This window comes from Apium graveolens, chromosome 6 (genome assembly GCF_009905375.1).
Source record: "Apium graveolens cultivar Ventura chromosome 6, ASM990537v1, whole genome shotgun sequence".
Taxonomy (NCBI): Eukaryota; Viridiplantae; Streptophyta; class Magnoliopsida; order Apiales; family Apiaceae; genus Apium; species Apium graveolens.
This window is the reverse complement of record NC_133652.1, coordinates 232,120,133-232,139,708: the sequence shown is the minus strand read 5'-3', so window position 1 is coordinate 232,139,708 and position 19,576 is coordinate 232,120,133. Positions and strand designations below refer to the sequence as shown.

At 39.5% G+C, this 19,576-nt stretch overlaps 1 non-coding gene across 1 annotated transcript; it reads right to left on the bottom strand.

Annotated features, from left to right (window-relative positions):
- Positions 1 to 9,434: 9,434 nt before the first annotated feature.
- Positions 9,435 to 9,541, bottom strand: LOC141669773 (small nucleolar RNA R71). The gene has a single exon (XR_012554033.1). It is a non-coding gene; the product is annotated as a small nucleolar RNA R71 (small nucleolar RNA).
- Between the last annotated feature and the right edge of the window lie 10,035 nt (positions 9,542 to 19,576).

The following is a 19,576-nucleotide window of genomic DNA, read 5'->3' as shown; positions in this document are numbered from 1 at the left end:
CGAATGGTCCTATATATCTCGGACTCAATTTACCTTTCTGACCGAATCGAACCAATCCCTTCCATGGCGAAACTTTTAGTAATACCAATGATCCTATTTCAAAACTTATGTCCTTTCGATGTAAATCTGCATTCTTTTTCTGTCTATTCTGAGCGGCTTCCAATCTTTTTCGAATTAACACCACTGCTTCTTTTGTCTACTGTACTAAATCAGGTCCTAACACTTTCTTTTCTCCTACCTCATCCCAGTATAGAGGTGATCTACACTTTCGTCCATATAAAGCTTCGTAGGGTGGCATTCCAATGCTGGCGTGGTAACTGTTATTATAGGAAAATTCTATTAATGGTAAATGATCATCCCAACTTCCCTTGAAATCCAAAGCACATACCCTTAACATATCTTTAATCGTCTAAATCGTTCTTTCACTTTGGCCATCAGTTTGAGGATGATAAGCGGTGCTCATATTTAACTTAGTTCCTAAACACTCTTGAAACTTTGTCCAAAACCTTGAATTAAATCTTGGATCTCGGTCCGATACTATAGACACAGGTACCCCATGCTTGGAAACTATCTCATCTAAATATATTTTAACTAGCTTTTCCAGAGAATACTTTTCATTAATCGGGAGGAAATATGCTGACTTGGTCAATCTATCAATCATCACCCAAATGGCATTGTGATTCGATCTTGTCCTCGGCAAGCCTACCACAAAATCCATTACAATATCTTCCCATTTCCACTGTGGAATCTCCAGAGGCTGCAACAATCCACTGGGTCTTTCATGTTCTGCTTTTACTCTCTGACACACGTGACACTTGCTAACCCATTCCACAATCTCTTTCTTCATTCCTGGCCACCAGAAGTGTTTCTTTAAATCTTGGTACATCTTCGTGCTACCAGGGTGAATTGAAAACCTAGAATTGTGCGCTTCATGCAATATTTCATTCTTCAGTTCTGCTACATTAGGGATCCAGATGCGAGAGGAAAACTTATATAAATCGTGGTTATCCTTTTGAGTACATAATTCTTCTCCTGCCAGATCTTCCAATTCTCGTTCCATAACTCCTTCTTGACATCTTTTAATCTTTTCCATTAACGCTGGTTGGAAAGTAATCTCGTATAGCGTTTCCCGATCTTCACCTGATACTCGAATTTCGATTTCCATCTTTTCCAAGTCCCGGGCTAATTCATCCGCGATACGGGCCATATTTAATTTCTCTTTTATACTTAGGGCATCAGCCACCCCATTGGCCTTACCTGGGTGATAATTAATCGAACAGTCATAGTCCTTAATCAATTCCAACCATCTCCTCTGTCTCATGTTTAAATCCTTTTGGGTGAATATATACTTTAAGCTTTTATGATCCGTATAGATATCACATTTCTCTCCAAACAAGTATTGATGCCATAACTTCAAAGCAAACACTATAGTCACCAACTCAAGATCATGAACTGGATATTTCTGCTCATGGGGCTTTAACTGCCTAGACGCATACGCAATAACCTTATCATGTTGCATTAGCACACAACCTAATCCTTTAAGAGAAGCATCACTGTAAATTACAAAATTCCCGGTTTCATTTGGTAATGCTAACACTGATGCTGTCACTTATCTTTTCTTTAGCTCTTGGAAGCTTTTATCACATTTCTCTGTCCAAACAAATCTCTCATTCTTCGGGTCAGCTTGGTCAATGGGGTTGCAATCTTGGAAAAGTCCTTCACGAATCTTCGGTAATAGCCAGCTAATCCAAGAAAACTTCTAATTCCGTCGGGGTCTTCGGTTGTTCCCATCTGGATACCGCTTCAATCTTTGTAGGGTCTACCTTAATACCATCCTTACCAACTATATGACCTAAGAACTGGACTTCCTCCAACCAAAATTCATACTTTGAGAACTTAGCATATAATCGTTTTTCTCTCAACCTTTGTAATACAATTCGTAGATGTCCGGCATGGTCGTCTTTGGTCTTTGAGTAGATGAGGATGTCATCAATAAATACAATAACAAACTTATCCAGGTACTCCTTATACACCCAGTTCATTAAATCCATAAAATCCGATGGTGCATTAGTCAACCCGAATGACATCACTAGAAACTTGTAATGGCCATACCTGGTTCGAAAAGCAGTCTTCGGTATATCTTCAGGCTTGATCTTCAACTGATGATAGCCCGATCTTAAGTCGATCTTGGAAAAACAACATGTTCCCTTCAATTGATCAAATAAATCATCAATCCTGGGGAGAGGATACTTATTCTTGATGGTTAACTTATTCAATTCTCGGTAGTCAATACACAACCTCATGCTTCCGTCCTTCTTTTTCACAAACAACACTGGCGCGCCCCACGGGGATATACTTGGTCTAATTACCCCTTTATCCAAAAGTTCCTGGAGTTGTTTAGCTAGTTCTTTCATTTCTAATGGGGCCATACGGTAAGGTGCTTTTGAAACTGGTTCTGCTCCCGGAATCAAATCAATAGAAAACTCAATCACCCGATCTGGTGGTAATCCTGGTAACTCGTCTGGAAACACATCTGAGAATTCATTAACTACTGGAATCTCCTCCAAATCGGGTACTCTCTTCTCAGTGTACACAATATGGGCTAAATATGCTTCACATCCTTGTCTCAATAACCTCTTCGCTTCCAAGATAGAAAGAAATTGCTTGTCCTATTTTTGTCCTTGATAAACCATCCTTTTATTGTCTTCTGAGTATAACAAAACTTTATTTTTCTTACAATCAATATTTGCCTTATGCTGAGACAACCAATCTATTCCTAAAATTACATCAAACTCTCCTAACTGAAAAGGTATTAAATCCACCAAAAAGAGATGCCCACAAATTTCTATTTGACATCTAGGGAAAAACTGGTTTACTGAAACTTTATCCTGATTAGCTACCTCTATTGATAAGGGCTCATCTACATTTTCCAACATCAAATTCATCTTACTTACACATTCTTTAGATATAAAAGACTTAGATGCTCCCGAATCAAATAAAACCTTAACAGGCACGGAATTTAAAGAAAGCACACCTGCAACTACATCTGAATCTTGAGCATTAGATTTCTTGGTCATTTTAAAGGTTCTCGCTCTTGCTGTGCTAGTTGTTGGTCTTTGAGATTCATTCCCTCCTACATTACCTTGAGTAGCCGTCTTGCAATTTTTGGAAATGTGCCCAACCTTACCACACTTGAAGCAGGTGACTCCGATATTTCCTGGTTTACATTCTGACGCATAATGACCCTTTTTATCGCATTTTAAACACTGGACATCCTTCCGGCACTGACCACTATGCTTTTTACCACATAACTTACAATTTACAACTGGCCTGGTTGACTGGACTAGGGCGGAGGCAACTGAGGTGACACCGGAATTTGCCTGAGCCATGTCTTGCCTTCTAAATCTTCTATTCTTATTCCGGCCAAACCTCCTTAGGAACTTTTGACTGGACTCCTCGTGGTCTGCAATACCTGTACCACCTTTAAACTTTCTCTTCCGATCACCCCTTTCCTTGGAGGCCAACTTTTGATCACTCTCGATCACCAGGGTGGCTTGAACTACAGAGGTATACGTCTTAAGTTGTAGGGCCACCACTCCACTATGAACTTTCGGCTTTAGTCCTTACTGAAATGTCCTAGCTTTCTGAATCTTGGTGTTTACATATCCAGGGGCTAGTCGAGCCAACTCCGTAAACTTGGCCTCATACTCAGGCACGCTCTTTTCTCCTTGCTTCAATACCAAAAACTCTACTTCCAACTGACTCCGCAAACAATCTGGAAAATACTTTTCTAGAAACAACTCTGTAAACCTGGCCCAAGAAACAGGGCCTTCTCCTTCTCAGGCATGCGCAGATTCCCACTAAAAACTTGCTTCACCTTTAAGAAAATAACTTACATAATCTGACTTAGAATCATCACTCACCTGAATAAGGGTGAAGGCTTTCTCCATTTCTTTAAGCCAAATTCTAGCAGCAATCGGGTCTACCTCGCCCTTAAACTCTGGGGGTTTAACTGACTGGAAAGACTTGAAACTAACAGTCTGGTTTAACTCTCTTGGCTGGGGTTGTTGTTGAAGCTGTAATTGTTCTTGGATTTGTTGATGTTGTTGTTGTATAAATTGCTGCTGTTGTAGGAATTGTTGTTGCTGCTGTTGGAATTGTTCTTGCTGCTGAGCCATCTGATTAGACTGTTGGCGCAACAAATCTAGTAATTCATCCATGACTGGGCCCCCTTCAGAGTTCCTACCGGAGGAATTGGACGGGAAATTTTTCTTGGGAGGCATTCTCCTGAAACACAACAAAAAGGTTTTATATGAAAATTGTGCCCCCGGGTAGCAACAACTTTATGCATCAGGAGAATGCGGTCATAATTAAATATTCCCTTCCTTGTTTATTTGGAGTCCACCCATGATGCATACTAAACTCAACAAATCCAGCAACAAATACAACAACAATAATAATAGCAATAATAAAAGTGCAATAGAATAAAATCAACAACCGTAAGATCATTAAAATAGGAGTACAACAACAGTACAAATCCATCTAACAACTACAGTACAACACTCATAATATACTAAGTACACAACAAAATTGGCTGTCATAGCAGCCCCGCCTAATACAAGCTACAATACATAATGAACATACATAGGAAAAGCATCTACAGGACTCCTACAGCTAACTCCGAGCTCTGTATCTCACTGCAGCAACTCTGATCTAGCCACTGCCACTACCACCAATGGATCCTAACTCAAATACCAACCAGTTCACGAGATCCTGGTACTGAACAGCTCTAAACTCGGAGCTAATGAAATGATCAATGGTCCGAGCTCTCTCTACAGCGGCCTGAGTCAAGGATCGCACTCTCTCCTGCACATCTGGTGAAGGGGCATAAATAGCCTGGAAAGGCCTGACCGGAATCTGGTCAAGCTGAGCTGCTAACCCTGGGCTCTACTCTCTGATCAAAGACTGGTTCACCGCTCGGTGAACATGGTAAGGGATCGGGGAGGATGCACCTGAAGGAACAGAGTGAGGAACAGGTGGTCTCGAGGTGGAGGAACTGGGACCACATCCTGGAGGGAAATCCCTAACAGCCGACACTGACCTTCGTACCCAGCGAGGATGGATACTAGGTCCTAACACACCTCCTGATACAACTAGAGGAATATGTGGATGAGGCATGGGAGTCTCCTCGGCTACAACATCCAAGTTTCGCTCAGAATCTGAATCATCTGAGTCTGACGGATTTCCCCGAGAAGGAGAACTGGAGATCACTATAGGCCACCGCTAATCATAACCATATACAGGAAAGACATAACAAGGTTAGGGCAAGTCTATTAAAATGTTAATAGATGCCAGGGTAACACCGTCGGAACCCTTGACTAACACTTAAGGTTGCTCATCGACATGAGTTGCTGACTCACACTATAGGACATACTTCCTACGCCTTACTGACTCAACTCTTAACCTAAATTAGGGACTTGAACATGTAGCTCTGATACCAACTGTGACGGCCTCAACCCCGGGGTCAGGGGCTGACATCACCAAAAATATGATAAATTATAACAAAACTACTAAATATACTTTATTATAATATACGACCCCAACTAGGAGCCGAGACATGTTCAAGTATTATTTAGGTTACAATACACACACTAACTTATTCAAAACCAGAGACCCTAACTTATTACAACAACTCATCAGACCTTAGGGTCTGATACAAACTACCTCAGAGGAGCCGGGACCGGAGGCTGACACTTTACACTGACCGGGTCTTCTAGACATCTGCAACAAATAAATACAAAACAAGCTGCAAGGGTGAGCAATCCATTGCCCAACAGTACCTCTATATGAATAACCAGTAACATGATGTATAAAACAGTATAGGAACAAATATTAGACTAGTATACGAAAAATCCGTAAAACAGGTATAAACTGGATATCAAAACTAGCATGCTTTGCAACATAACATCATCTGTAGTGTGCTGTGTAGAAATACCAGAGTTAAATTTTAGCATGCTATTTCCGTTCCAAAACCACTGTCCATTGCTGAACCCATAAATCACCTGTCCCGTTACGGAGACTATAAACCATTTGTTCCGTTTCGGGAACCATTAAACCTTTATCAGATATAAAAGAGGATGAATTCTAGGGACAGCTGATCAGTCTATCCCACCATAAATTTCGTTCCGGAACTCAGAGACTAGCTAGGTCTCTATCACGCTGGACTAAGCGGCCTACCAGTGCGCACATCTGACTTAGCCTCTTATGCAACCATGCTGGGCCGTTACCTAATAACGGACCTCTTACGCCATTGACCATCCAATATCTGATTCATTTTTATCCAGTTTCCAAAATCATTTACACATATCTATGCTTAAACGATTACAACACACATTCTAGAAATCCCTTAAATTTTAATCACAATCTAGAGATAGGCATTTTCAGAAGTTACTTTTTCCCCAAAACCTCGTTCAGTAAAACATATTTAAATGCGGGGAATACATAACTTAAAACGTTATGTTCCAGTACATAATTTAAATCAACAACTATTCATATATATTGAACTGAAAAAGATTAGTTCAGGGGTACTTGACTTGCGAAGCTTTGCACTAACACTGGCTTAACTCTAATTGACTTCAACTACTGGGTCCTTCGACTCGAACCTACGAAATCGAAATAACCTAGGTTAAACGAATGATTATGGTTGACTTTTCCTCACTAACTAATTACCCAACGATATAATTCTCGACTCGTAAGCATATTAATAATAATAATAATATATCAACAATAATAGTGCACAAAACAATTAGGGGTCAATTTGTATTAAACGAGATATATACTTGATTCGTAATTTAAGGTAATTTTTAGAAAAATTTGGACAGCGACTCCTCTGTTATAGGCCTACCCGTCGAAACATCAATCAACGTCAAATCCCAACAAAACAATTCAAATCGCCACATAACTAAATTTTTAGTCCCGAAAACAATTTATATAACTTATTTTATTTATTAAAATATTTAGGACTCAGAACAGGGTCATCACCGTCCACCGCGCGCTCTTAAAAATTCATCGCGCGCGGCGGCAAAATTATTGGTGCCCGAAAATATATGGGTTTCCAAATAATTTCACTGATTACTAAAATCATATCCCGCATGAATTAAATTTAATATCACGAAATATTAGTCAAGATTCCTGCACAGAACCAGAAAATAATTAAATCCCAAACTGCACAACACGCGTGCCAACACGCGCCACAACCACAAACTGCAACAATCAACCGGAAAACCAAAAGAACAGCGGCCAGAATCAGGGAAAATAGGGACATGATAAGTGGCATTTTATACCACTTATAACATCTTAAAATGGCTTAAATTGGTGCCTTGAAATCAAGTATTTTGTGTATTTGATTCGTTTTTCTAGTGTTTATGCATTTCAGGGTATTAGTTGCATTTCGGAGGAGTAATCATCAAGAATAAGCCTTGGCATGTGTTCACCATTGAGAGAGGAAAGAAAGGGGCAGATTACAGCGAAGAAATGGAGCAAACTCAGGATTTTTCCAGCAGGGTCCTGAGCGCCCGCTCAGCAATGCTGAGCGGCCGCGCAAAATGCTGAGCGCCCGCTCAGCTATGCTGAGTGGCCGCGCAAGGTCGGGAAATTAAATAATTATTTTTAGACTTCTACTTATGTTTGGCTTCCAACTTCTATGTAATCTGAGTTTTATGGGACTATTATATAAGTAGATTTGGAGACGTTTTCACAGGAGATGATCGTGGTATTAAGCAAGGAGAAAAGGAGATAAGAAAGAAGACCGTTTTAGCGCACAGTAACGAAGAGGAAGCATATTTTCTTGTGATTCTTATTTCGTTGTAACGTTGGATGCTAGTTTTCTTACTTTGAACCTATTTACTCTTGTGACGTACTCTGGTTTAATATAATTAGTTTAGTTATTATTTTCTTGTGTTTGCTTATCATGATTTCATATGAACCTATGATGACGATAAGTGCTATTATGGGCTAATCGTGATCATGGGGTTGCAATGGATTTACTATGGAATTCTTTAGTTAATTGTTTAATACTTTAGTGTGTGATGATTGTATGATATCTAGTATTGGTTGTGCGTATTCGTCTTATATGCGTCGCGAACATATAAGATAGGGTGTTAATCTCTTGTGAAGTGACGGTGGATCTTGAGATTTAGAACTTGCCATGCTAGCATAGGTTCATGTATGATGTGCATGATTAGTGGGTAACTCTAACAGTTCTATTCGCCCTGTGTAATCAAAAGGAATAACTTGTGCTTAAATCGTTGTGTTGTCAATTTCTGTAGACATATAGGAACTCAACATAATTGATGCCTATTCAACTTCTATCTTAATTGTGGATGTTTGGTAGAATGATATTAGTACAATGAAAGTTGGCTTTTATCAGTTTCGTGTTATTCGATTAATATCATCACTGTCACATGCTAAAGGTAATAACAATAACTATTGGAGGAAGTAGTAATGAAGTTGTGATCTCATGAGTGTTTTAATATTGTTAAATTGAAGTGTTAATTAAGAGATTAATTAGGTAATTAATTGTAGTTAATATTTAGTCAATAATTTTAAGTGTTAGTGTCTTAAAATTGAGAAGTAATCATACATTGGTGCGTGAGTTTAATTAAACAATAATTAGTCTGAGTCTCTGTAGGAACGAACTAGAAAATATTCTATATTACTTGCGAACACGTATACTTGCGTGAATATTAGCGCGTGTTTTCGCCCTAACAAGTTTTTGGCGCCGCTGCCGGGGACTCGGCGTATTTGTTTAGTTTATGTACTTACCATCATTGATCATTAGGACTCAGTGATTAGGACATAGTTGTTACTTATTGTTTCCGGTTGTGTTTCAGGTACTTTAGCGAGCGTTTATGCAAACTCGTTCTCGTATTCGCAAGAGGACTTTAGATACAGCTGAGGAGAGAGACGAAGTTCTTAATATTCCGGAAAAGATAGATTTTGAAGATTCGGATTCAGGAACTGAGGAGAAAGAACCAGTAATCATGGGTGATCGTATTGTTCAGGCTGATCCAGCTCTTATGGACTTTTCTCGGCCAAAAATTGATGATATTCAGTCAAGCATTCTTCATCCGGCTATTCAAGCTAACACCTTTCAAATCAAGTCGGGCACTATTCAGATGGTGCAGAATTCTGTTTCTTTTGGAGGAGCTGCGACTGAAGACCCCAACATGCACATAAGGAATTTTGTCGAGATCTGCAGCACTTTCAAGTATAATGGCGTGACTGATGAGGCTATCAAGCTGAGGCTTTTCCCATTCTCACTGAGGGACAAAGCTAAGGACTGGTTACATTCTGAACCAGCTGGGTCCATCACTACTTGGCAAGATCTTGTGCAAAAGTTTCTAGTAAAGTTTTATCCGATGGCATAGACTGCTGCTATGAGGAGTGCTCTTACTCAGTTTGCACAGCAACCTACAGAATCTATGTGCGAACCTTGGGAACGCTACAAGGAAATGTTGAGGAAGTGTCCACATCATGGAATGCCCGATTGGATGGTGATCACTGGTTTCTATAATGGTTTGGGGACCCAATCTCGGCCCATGCTCGATGCAGCAGCTGGAGGCACCTTATGGGCTAAAAGCTATACTGAGGCTTATAATCTTATCGAGACTATGGCTGTAAATGAGCATCAAAACCCAACTCAGAGGATGATGCCTGGGAAGGTAGCAGGTATTCTGGAAGTCGATGCAGCCACCACTATTGTAGCACAGCTTCAAGCGCTGTCAATGAAGGTTGATTCTATGGCTACATATGGAGTTAATCAAATAGCTATGGTTTGTGAGCTTTGTGCAGGTTCTCATGCTACGGATCAGTGTTCTCTTGTCAACGAATCTGTTCAGTATGTGAATAATTATCAGCGACAACAGCAGCCTGTGCCAGCTACTTATCATCCTAATAACAGAAATCATCCAAATTTTAGCTGGGGTAATAATCAGAATGCTATTCAGCCACCATATCAGCAAGGTGTGAGTAAACAGTTTAATCCACCTGGATTCCAGCAAACACAGCAGTATGCTCAAAGGCAATCATATCCTCAACAGGGAAGTGCAGCTACACCTACTAGTGCTGATTTTGAGGAACTTAAGCTGTTATGCAAGAGTCAGGCGGTTTCCATCAAGACCTTGGAAAATCAAATCGGTCAAATAGCCAATGCAGTGCTCAATCATCAACCTGGCACACTTCCCAGTGACACGGAAGTACCAGGCAGGAAGGAAGCTAAAGAGCAAGTCAAGGCTATTACCTTAAGGTCTGGGAAAGTTGCTGATGCTGAAAAGGCAAAAGAAGGAGAAGCTGAAGTTAGAGATGAAGAAGCTAAGCAAAAGGAAAAAGCGGTGGAACCAAGGAAGACTACTGTTGAACACACTCTGCCTGAGGGTAATACAGGGGAGAAACAGCTCTATCCTCCACCACCTTTTCCTAAGAGATTGCAGCAACAAAAGCTGGATAGACAGTTCGGTAAGTTTCTGGAGGTGTTCAAGAAACTTCACATCAATATACCTTTCGCTGAGGCTCTGGAGCAAATGCCTAGTTATGCGAAGTTTATGAAGAGTATTCTTTCAAGGAAGGTGAAACTGGATGACCTTGAGACCGTTGCTCTCACGGAAGAATGCAGCGTTGTTCTGCAGCAAAAGTTACCTCCAAAACTGAAAGATCCAGGTAGCTTCACCATTCCTTGCACCATTGGTAAGTTGACTTTTGACAAGTGCCTTTGTGATTTGGGAGCAAGCATCAATCTGATGCCGTTGTCGATCTTTAAAAAGTTAGATTTGCCTGATCTAAAACCCACATACATGTCTCTACAATTGGCTGATCGTTCTATTACTTACCCAAGGGGTATAGTGGAGAATGTGCTAGTCAAGGTGGATAAGCTCTTCTTTCCTGCAGATTTTGTTATTCTGGATTTTGAGGAAGATAAGAAGATTCCCATAATCTTGGGAAGACCTTTCTTGGCTACTGGCCGTACCTTGATAGATGTGCAGAAAGGTGAACTTACTATGTGGGTACAAGATCAGGATGTGACCTTCAACGTATTCAAGGGAATGAAATTCCCTACAGAAGATGAGGAGTGCTTAAAAGTAGATGTGATTGATTCTGCGGTTACTTCGGAACTCGATCGCATGATAATGTCTGATGCATTGGAAAAGGCCTTAGTGAGGGATTTTGACAGTGATGATGAAGATGGCAATGAGCAATTACAATATCTGAATGCTTCTTCCTGGAAGTGAAAGCTGGACATGCCGTTTGAATCTCTTGGTACTTCTGACCTCAAGAATGTTGAAGGAAAGCTCAATCCATCAATAGAGGAAGCACCTACCTTGGAGCTCAAGCCATTACCTGAACACTTTAGGTATGCTTTTTTAGGTGATGCATCTATTTTACCTATTATTATTGCATCTGACCTTTCAGGTAGTGAGGAAGACAAGCTCTTAAGGATTTTGAGAGAATTCAAATCGGCTATTGGATGGACCATAGCAGACATCAAGGGGATCAGCCCTTCATATTGTATGCATAAAATTCTGCTAGAGGAAGGTAGTAAGCCGACTGTTGAACAGCAGCGCAGACTTAATCCTATCACGAAGGAGGCGGTGAAGAAAGAAATTCTGAAATGGCTAGATGCAGGCATTATTTATCCTATTTTTGACAGTTCTTGGGTGAGCCCCGTACAATGTGTACCTAAGAAAGGAGGTATCACTGTGGTAGTAAATGAGAAGAATGAGCTCATCCCCACTCGAACAGTTACAGGATGGAGAGTATGCATGGATTATCGAAAGTTGAACAAAGCCATGAGGAAGGATCACTTCCCTCTTCCATTCATTGATCAGATGCTTGACAGGTTGGCTGGTCATGAGTATTATTGTCTTCTGGATGGCTATTCAGGGTATAATCAGATTTGTATTGCACCAGGGGATCAGGAAAAGACTACCTTCACTTGTCCATTTGGCACGTTTGCTTTTCGCAGAGTTTCGTTTGGGTTATGTGGCACCCCGGCCACTTTTCAGAGATGTATGATGGCTATATTCTCTAAAATGATTGGAAATAATGTCGAGGTGTTCATGGACGACTTCTCCGTCTTTGGACATTCGTATGATGAATGTTTGAATAATCTTCGTGCCGTACTCAAAAGGTGCGTGGAAACTAATTTGGTGCTCAATTGGAAGAAATGTCATTTTATGGTGCGTGAAGGCATTATTCTTGGGCATAAGGTCTCTAGCAAGGGTCTGGAGGTGGACAAGGCCAAGGTGGGAGTCATTGAAAATCTTCCACCACCTATTTCTGTGAAAGGAATCCGTAGTTTTCTTGGTCAAGCGGGTTTTTATCGGCGATTCATCAAGGACTTTTCAAAGATATCTAAGCCGTTGTGCAATTTGCTTGAGAAAGATGTGCCTTTCAATTTTGATGATGAATGTTTGGCGGCATTCGATACTCTCAAGAAAAGTTTGATCACTGCACCAGTTATTACAGCACCAGATTGGACAGAGCCGTTTGAGATGATGTGTGATGCGAGTGATTATGCAGTAAGTGCAGTTCTGGGGCAGCGCAAGAATAATCTCTTTCATGTGGTCTACTACGCGAGTAAGACCTTAAATGGTATTGAGAATCAAGTAGCTAACCATCTCTCTAGGTTGGAGAATCCCGAGTCTACTTTACAAGATAGGACATTAATCAATGAATCTTTTCCGGATGAGCAGTTGTTAACAGTTTAGGAGGAAGAGCCATGGTTTGCAGATATTGTAAACTATCTTGTCAGCAATATAATGCCTCCTAATTTGACCTCTGCTCAAAAGAAGAAGTTTCTGCATAAGGTGAAGTGGTATATGTGGGATGAACCATATTTGTTTAGACAGGGAGCAGACCAGATCATCAGGAGATGTATCCCATTCTGTGAGACGGAGGGGATATTACGAGACTGCCACTCCACAGTTTATGGTGGACATTATGGTGGTGAGAAGACGGCAGCTCGTATTCTGCAAATAAGTTTTTTCTGGCCTACTTTGTTTAAGGATGCTCATCAGTTTGTTTTAAGCTGTGACCGTTGCTAAAGAGTGGGGAATTTGACGGGAAAGGATGAGATGTCGTTAAATGTGATGCTTGAAGTTGAGGTCTTTGATGTTTGGGGAATCGATTTTATGGGGCCTTTTGTCTCGTCCTGCAATAATCAGTACATCTTCTTGGCAATCGATTATGTCTCAAAATGGGTAGAAGTCAAAGCTCTACCGACAAATGATGCAAAGGCAGTACTGAATTTTCTTCATAAGCAGATTTTCACAAGGTTTGGAACACCTCGGGTAATCATAAGTGATGAAGGGTCGCATTTCTGCAATCGTAAGTTCACTTCTATGATGCAGCATTATAATGTGAATCATCGAGTTTCTACTGCCTATCATCCGCAAACAAATGGTCAAGCGGAAGTGTCTAACAGAGAGATCAAGCGCATTCTAGAGAAGGTTGTTTGTCCGTCAAGGAAGGATTGGTCTTTAAAGCTCGATGAAGCTGTTTGGGCTTACAGAACAGCATACAAAACTCCACTTGGTATGTCCCCGTTTCAGTTGGTGTACGGTAAGGGATGTCATTTACCTGCGGAGCTTGAGCATAAGGCCTACTGGGCGTTGAAAAAGTTGAACCTGGATTTAGATGCAGCTGGTAAGAAAAGAATGCTTCAGCTTAATGAACTTGATGAATTCCGACTTCAAGCGTATGAGAATAACAAAATGTACAAGGAAAAGGTGAAGAGGTGGCACGATAGGAAGCTACATCCTAAGTTATTCGTGCCGGGGCAACAAGTTCTCTTATTCAACTCTCGTCTCCGACTTTTTCCTGGGAAGTTGAAATCAAGGTGGTCTGGACCTTTTATTGTCAAAACTGTGTTTCCACATGGAGCGGTTGAAATTTTTGAGAATGATCCAGACCAAGCATTCAAGGTTAATGGTCAGCGTTTGAAGCACTACTATGGGGACATGGCAAACTGAGAAGTGGTTAGTGCCATTTTATTGACTACTTGAGAAAGGTAAGCAACGTCAAGCTAATGACGAAAAAGAAGCGCTGCGTGGGAGGCAACCCATGATTTGTTATTACAGGAACCCTTAGAAGTTAATAACCTATCCAAAAACATAAAAAATCAGAAAAACAGGACTGAAAAAAAAAAATTCCAGTGACCCCCTGAGCGCCCGCTCATCTCTGCTGAGCGCCCGCTCAGCTCTGCTGAGCGACCGCTCAGCAAGCTGAGCGCCCGCTCAGGGGTCGGCTGCCAGAATTTTTTTTTACAGTTCATAAAAATACAAAAAAAAAATCAGAAAATTAAAAAAACCCAACACAGCCCATAAACCCACGAATTCTTTTCCTATTACCCCATGATTTTATCCCTCAACCCCACTCCTAATCTAATTTAATCTAATCCACACCCTATATATACATACACCTATCCTACATATCTCCCACAAAATTTCTACACTCAAACTCTCTCCCAAACACAAAAACTCAGTTCTTAAAACACTTTTATTCAAGATTCAATGGCACCCAAGAGAGCACGAACTATTGATAGCAGCAGCACAGTCCCTACTGCTGATTCATCGAGGGGTACTGCTGCAAGGCCTCGGTTGAATGACAGAGCTGCGGAGGAGGAGTACATTAGGCTTTTGGGGAAGCCGATTATGAAGGAGAGAGGGTTTTTACCATCGGGGAGGGATGGTGAGTTACTACCCATGATTGCAGAGAAGGGGTGGATAGCTTTTTGTGAGTCGCCCGAAGCAGTGCCGATGAGCGTGGTTCGCGAGTTCTATGTGAACGCGAAGGCCGAAAAGAATGGGTTTTCTGTGGTCCGAGGGCTGACGGTTGATTATCACCCAGCGGCGATTCGCCGTGTGATTGGTGAAAGGAATATGTCCTAAGTTCAATCAGGTATTAGGATTTAGGAATAACTCTTTATGTAATATGTTTTGATTTCATTGATATTAATAAAAGACTTGTTTTATTTTTATTACGGGCTTTATCTATTTAAGTGTTTAAATAAGATATACCATAGTTTATAGTAAAGCTTTTTATGAATTATGATGAGATCATAATAGTGAGACCTAAAAAGATGATAACTCTAAACTTAAATAGTTCCTGATCATAGGATTACTAACTAGTAATTAATAATCCGCAAAGATCGGTACATACTATGCTTGCTTCATTATGAAGGATGTCTGTTCTCATAGACATTTGTGTGGTGACACTATAGCTAGTATGTAGGTGCTTATTATGGAATAAGTTCACTGAACATGACTCGCACAGCTGAACAACTGATGGAGTTCACACACGTGTCAGCAGTTGTTCACTTAGTGATAGTTGTACAAGTATCCTTAGACTTGAGGTCATCATAGTCATCTTGTGTACACTGAACTATGCTTTGGTTTAGTTCTTAGTCTCCAGGGACAATTATTAGGGCTCTTCTGGGTATAGGAATTTGTACACGAAGATAGTGTATGATCAATAAAGGATCTACCCCTTCCAGTGAAGGAAGCGAATGTTCAAGGCTGATCCATTTATGCTAGTTCAGGAATCTCTGGCCAGAGTAAATGAAATTAGAAAGGAGTTTCTAATTTGCATAGAACTACGCATAGTAAATGGTAAGCAAGTGATTGAATTAGATAGGCTTGACACGAGATCCATGCCTTGTATTTAATCGGGACATTGTAGGGTAGAAGGAGTTTATTGTACGGTAACTATTCACTGAATACGTTCTTGGTATTCTAAGCAGTGAATTCATATTATCCGGATAGTCGCGATATGCTGAGAAGTATCCCTCACGATGTAGAATAAATGTGATTAATTAATTAATCATATTTAATAAATTAGAGAATTTATATAAATAATGATAAAATAGTTTTATTATTATTTATTTCTACTACCGGCTTAATATTGAACCTACAGGGTCACACCATAAAAAGAGAATGATTTAATGGTGGAGGAATTAATTAATAATGGCTATTAAATATTTATTTATGAAATAAATAATTAATTGGAAAATTTAATAATTGATTAAATGAGATTTAATTGATTATAAATTAATTAAGAAAAGTTCTTAATATTATTAATTAAATGATTTAATTTTTGGAAATTAAATCAAGAGAGAGAATTATTTCTAAAGTGTTTAGAAAAAGGATTAATGATTAAAAGGTGTTTTAATTATTAATGATAATAATAAATGGGATAATAATAATAATATTTATGGGAAAATTTTAGCTGAAAATTTTGCCTATAAATACACTATTATAGACCCTATTTTATTCTAACCCCACATCAAACCCGAAAACCCAAAAAAGTTTGGAAAACCCAATTCTCTCCACCTCCTTCCTCCTCCTTAACATCATTTTCTTGGTGGATACCGGTGGAGTGCTTCACACTTGAGGAGCAACTGCTAAGGATCTCTGATCGTTGTCTCCGAATTATTTTAAAAGGTTAGATTCGATCCCTCGAATTTTTATTCACGATTTATATGCTTTTATTTGGATTTTATATGTGTAAAAGTGTTTTTCCACGCCCCCGTGCGTTTAAAAATCCAACAATGGTATCAGAGCATAGGTTGTATGCATATAGATCTGTGGTAAAAATTTCAGAATTTTATGTGCTTGTATAAATTAATTATGATTTTTACAAGTTATATCATGGATTAATTTTGTCTGATGAGAAATCATTTCTCAGAATAATTTTGAATGTTGATCTGGGTTCTACAAGTGTTGTATATCGTCTGGGTATTTTTTTCATAATTTTATGATGTATAGATTTTTTATTATGAATTTTTGAAGTTCTTGTAATTAAAATTCGTAAATAAATAAAAAAATATATGTGTATATAGTATATATATATATATATGTTTGTATACTTCTGCTGCTGTACATCTCCTGTGGTTGTTTGCTGCTGCACGGAAAACAGAGAAAGCACAGATGTCAGGAGAACAGGCGGCGGCACGGGAATCGAGGAATCTGTCCGGCGGCTGCTGAAAAAAAAAATTAAAAAAAATAATAATAGGAGTGTAACGCATTCCGGAAATGCATTACACACCTGTGGCGCATTCACGGAATTGCTTTACACCCTTTTAAATGGCTTAAAAGGCTGTAACGCATCACCGGAATGCGTTACAGGGCTTGTAACACATTCCTGTAATGCGTTACAGCTCGTCTGTTGATTTTAAAATTGATTTTCTGGGAGTTTCGTAACTCCGTTTTGGGCGTGCAATATACCGTTGGATTCGTTTTTCCGAGACGGATCTAATGGAGTGATCAATTTTAGTTTATATAAAAGTTTTGAACTGTTTATATTTCCATGAAGTGTTTGGAAGTTGTTTTTAACTGTTTTAACTGCTTTTAAATGCTTCATGTGATACATAGAGATGTATAATGCTTAGACTAATGTGCTAGATGATACAACATGCCTACCTTGAGGTTTATTCATGTTTATATATGTGATATATGCTTAGTTTTATCATGCGATGATAGATTTAGGTGAACTTAAATGAACATAAGGCGTTTGTTAGACAACCTAGTATAGTGAAATTGTTTCATAACCTTAATAATAATATTATGAATACAATCATGAGATTCTTGTGTTTATGAAACACGTAATTGAATATGAATTTTCGATATGAGAGAAAGGATGATTCTGTCAACAACAGATTTCTATCTGTAAGAAAGGGTTATTAAGTGACGCCTCTTGACAATGCTCCACCCAATCTGGGAATCATCTGATTATTGATTATTGATTTGAAATATTTAATTTAAAAGGAAGAATCTATTTATAATATGATTATGATTTTAACGTAATATAATCCCTCTAAAATTAAATAATATCAAGTAGTAATTGGCCAATGACACAACGGGCTTGTGTCGGTCATAGCCTTCCAACATGGTAGAAAGTAGTTCTTATTTTTGAATCATTGTCGTTTCGTGCCACAGCCGAGGGCTTTGATTTCGAAATAAGAAATACTTGTCTATTACATAGAGATGTGTACATTGAATAAGAATCTAAAGGTCGTTACGTGCCACAGCCGTGGGCCTTTGGGGACTGATTCAATTGTACGGAATGTTGGGTTAGACTTGACTTAGAATATTGAGTTTGTCGTGCCACAGCCGTGACTCAATTATTCAAGAGGCTAAAGTTTGATTAGGGAATAACATTAGATGTAATTGACAAGAGTTGTCTGCCTATTGAACATTACATGGCGTTTCGTGCCACAGCCGGGGTTGTGTAATGGAATGTAGGATCCCTATTCCCACTAGCATTATGAATGCTTAATTTTTCATGTAGGGGGTTGAATAAATTAGGAAAACTAGTGGGAGCCACTTATGAATAAAGACCCGATTCATATAGTGTTTTGAAATGAAATCAAATATTTGCTAAGTGTTGTTATGTGTTTATCATTTACAGATTTACTTTGTACGTTATGTCTTCTGCACTATCACTCATGAGCATACTAGATGCTCACAAATTGACTGGTCCTAATTATGATGACTGGCTTCGAAACTTGAGAATTGTTCTCAGGATTGAGAAGCTGGAATACGTGATTGACTCACCTAAGCCTACTGAACCTGCTAGTGATGCACATAATGATGAACATGTTGTGTATCGTAAGTGGATAGATGATGCAAATGTTGCTCAATGCATCATGCTAGCTTCCATGAACATTGAGCTACAGAAGCAACATGAGCATATGGATGCTCACACTATCCTCATGCATCTACAAGAGTTGTATGATGTGGCAGGGAGGACAGCTCGATATGAGATGTCGAAGGAGCTGTTCGGGTGTAGGATGTCTGAGGGATCATCTGTGAATGACCATGTACTTAAGATGATCAATTTGATTGAATGTCTTGGACAACTTGGTTTTGTCATGGATGGGGAGCTGAGCCAAGAATTGGTCTTGCAATCGCTTCCGAGTTCGTTCTCGCAGTTTGTTGTGAACTTTCACATGAATAAGTTGGATGTCAGCCTGCCTGAACTCCACAACATGTTGAAGACTGCGGAATCAAATTTTCCCCCTAAGAAGAGTTCTGTTCTTCTAATTGGTGAAGGTTCCAATCCTAAGAAAAGGAAGAGGAACTCTTCCAAGAAGAAGAAAGTAGGTGAGAAAACGCCGGTTCCACCAAAAGCTGAAGACCCCAAGAGCAAAGTTGTTTGCTTTCACTATAATAAGGTGGGGCACTGGAAGAGGAACTGCAAGGTTTACCTTGCAGAATTGAAGAAGAAGGGTAGTGAGACTACCGTTTCTGATTCAGGTATGTTCATGATAGAAGTGAATATGTCATTTCTACTTGGGTATTAGATACCGCCTGTGGTTCTCATATCTGCAATTTGTTGCAGGAACCAAGGAGGAGTAGGACTCTTGAGGAAGAGGAGGTGATTCTACTGATGGAAATGGAGCAAGAGTTGCTGCTGTAGATGTAGAATCATTTCATTTATATAGGCCTACGGGCAAGACTATTGTTTGAAATAATTGTTATTTTGTTCCCTCGATTGTGAGGAATATTATTCCCATGTTAGA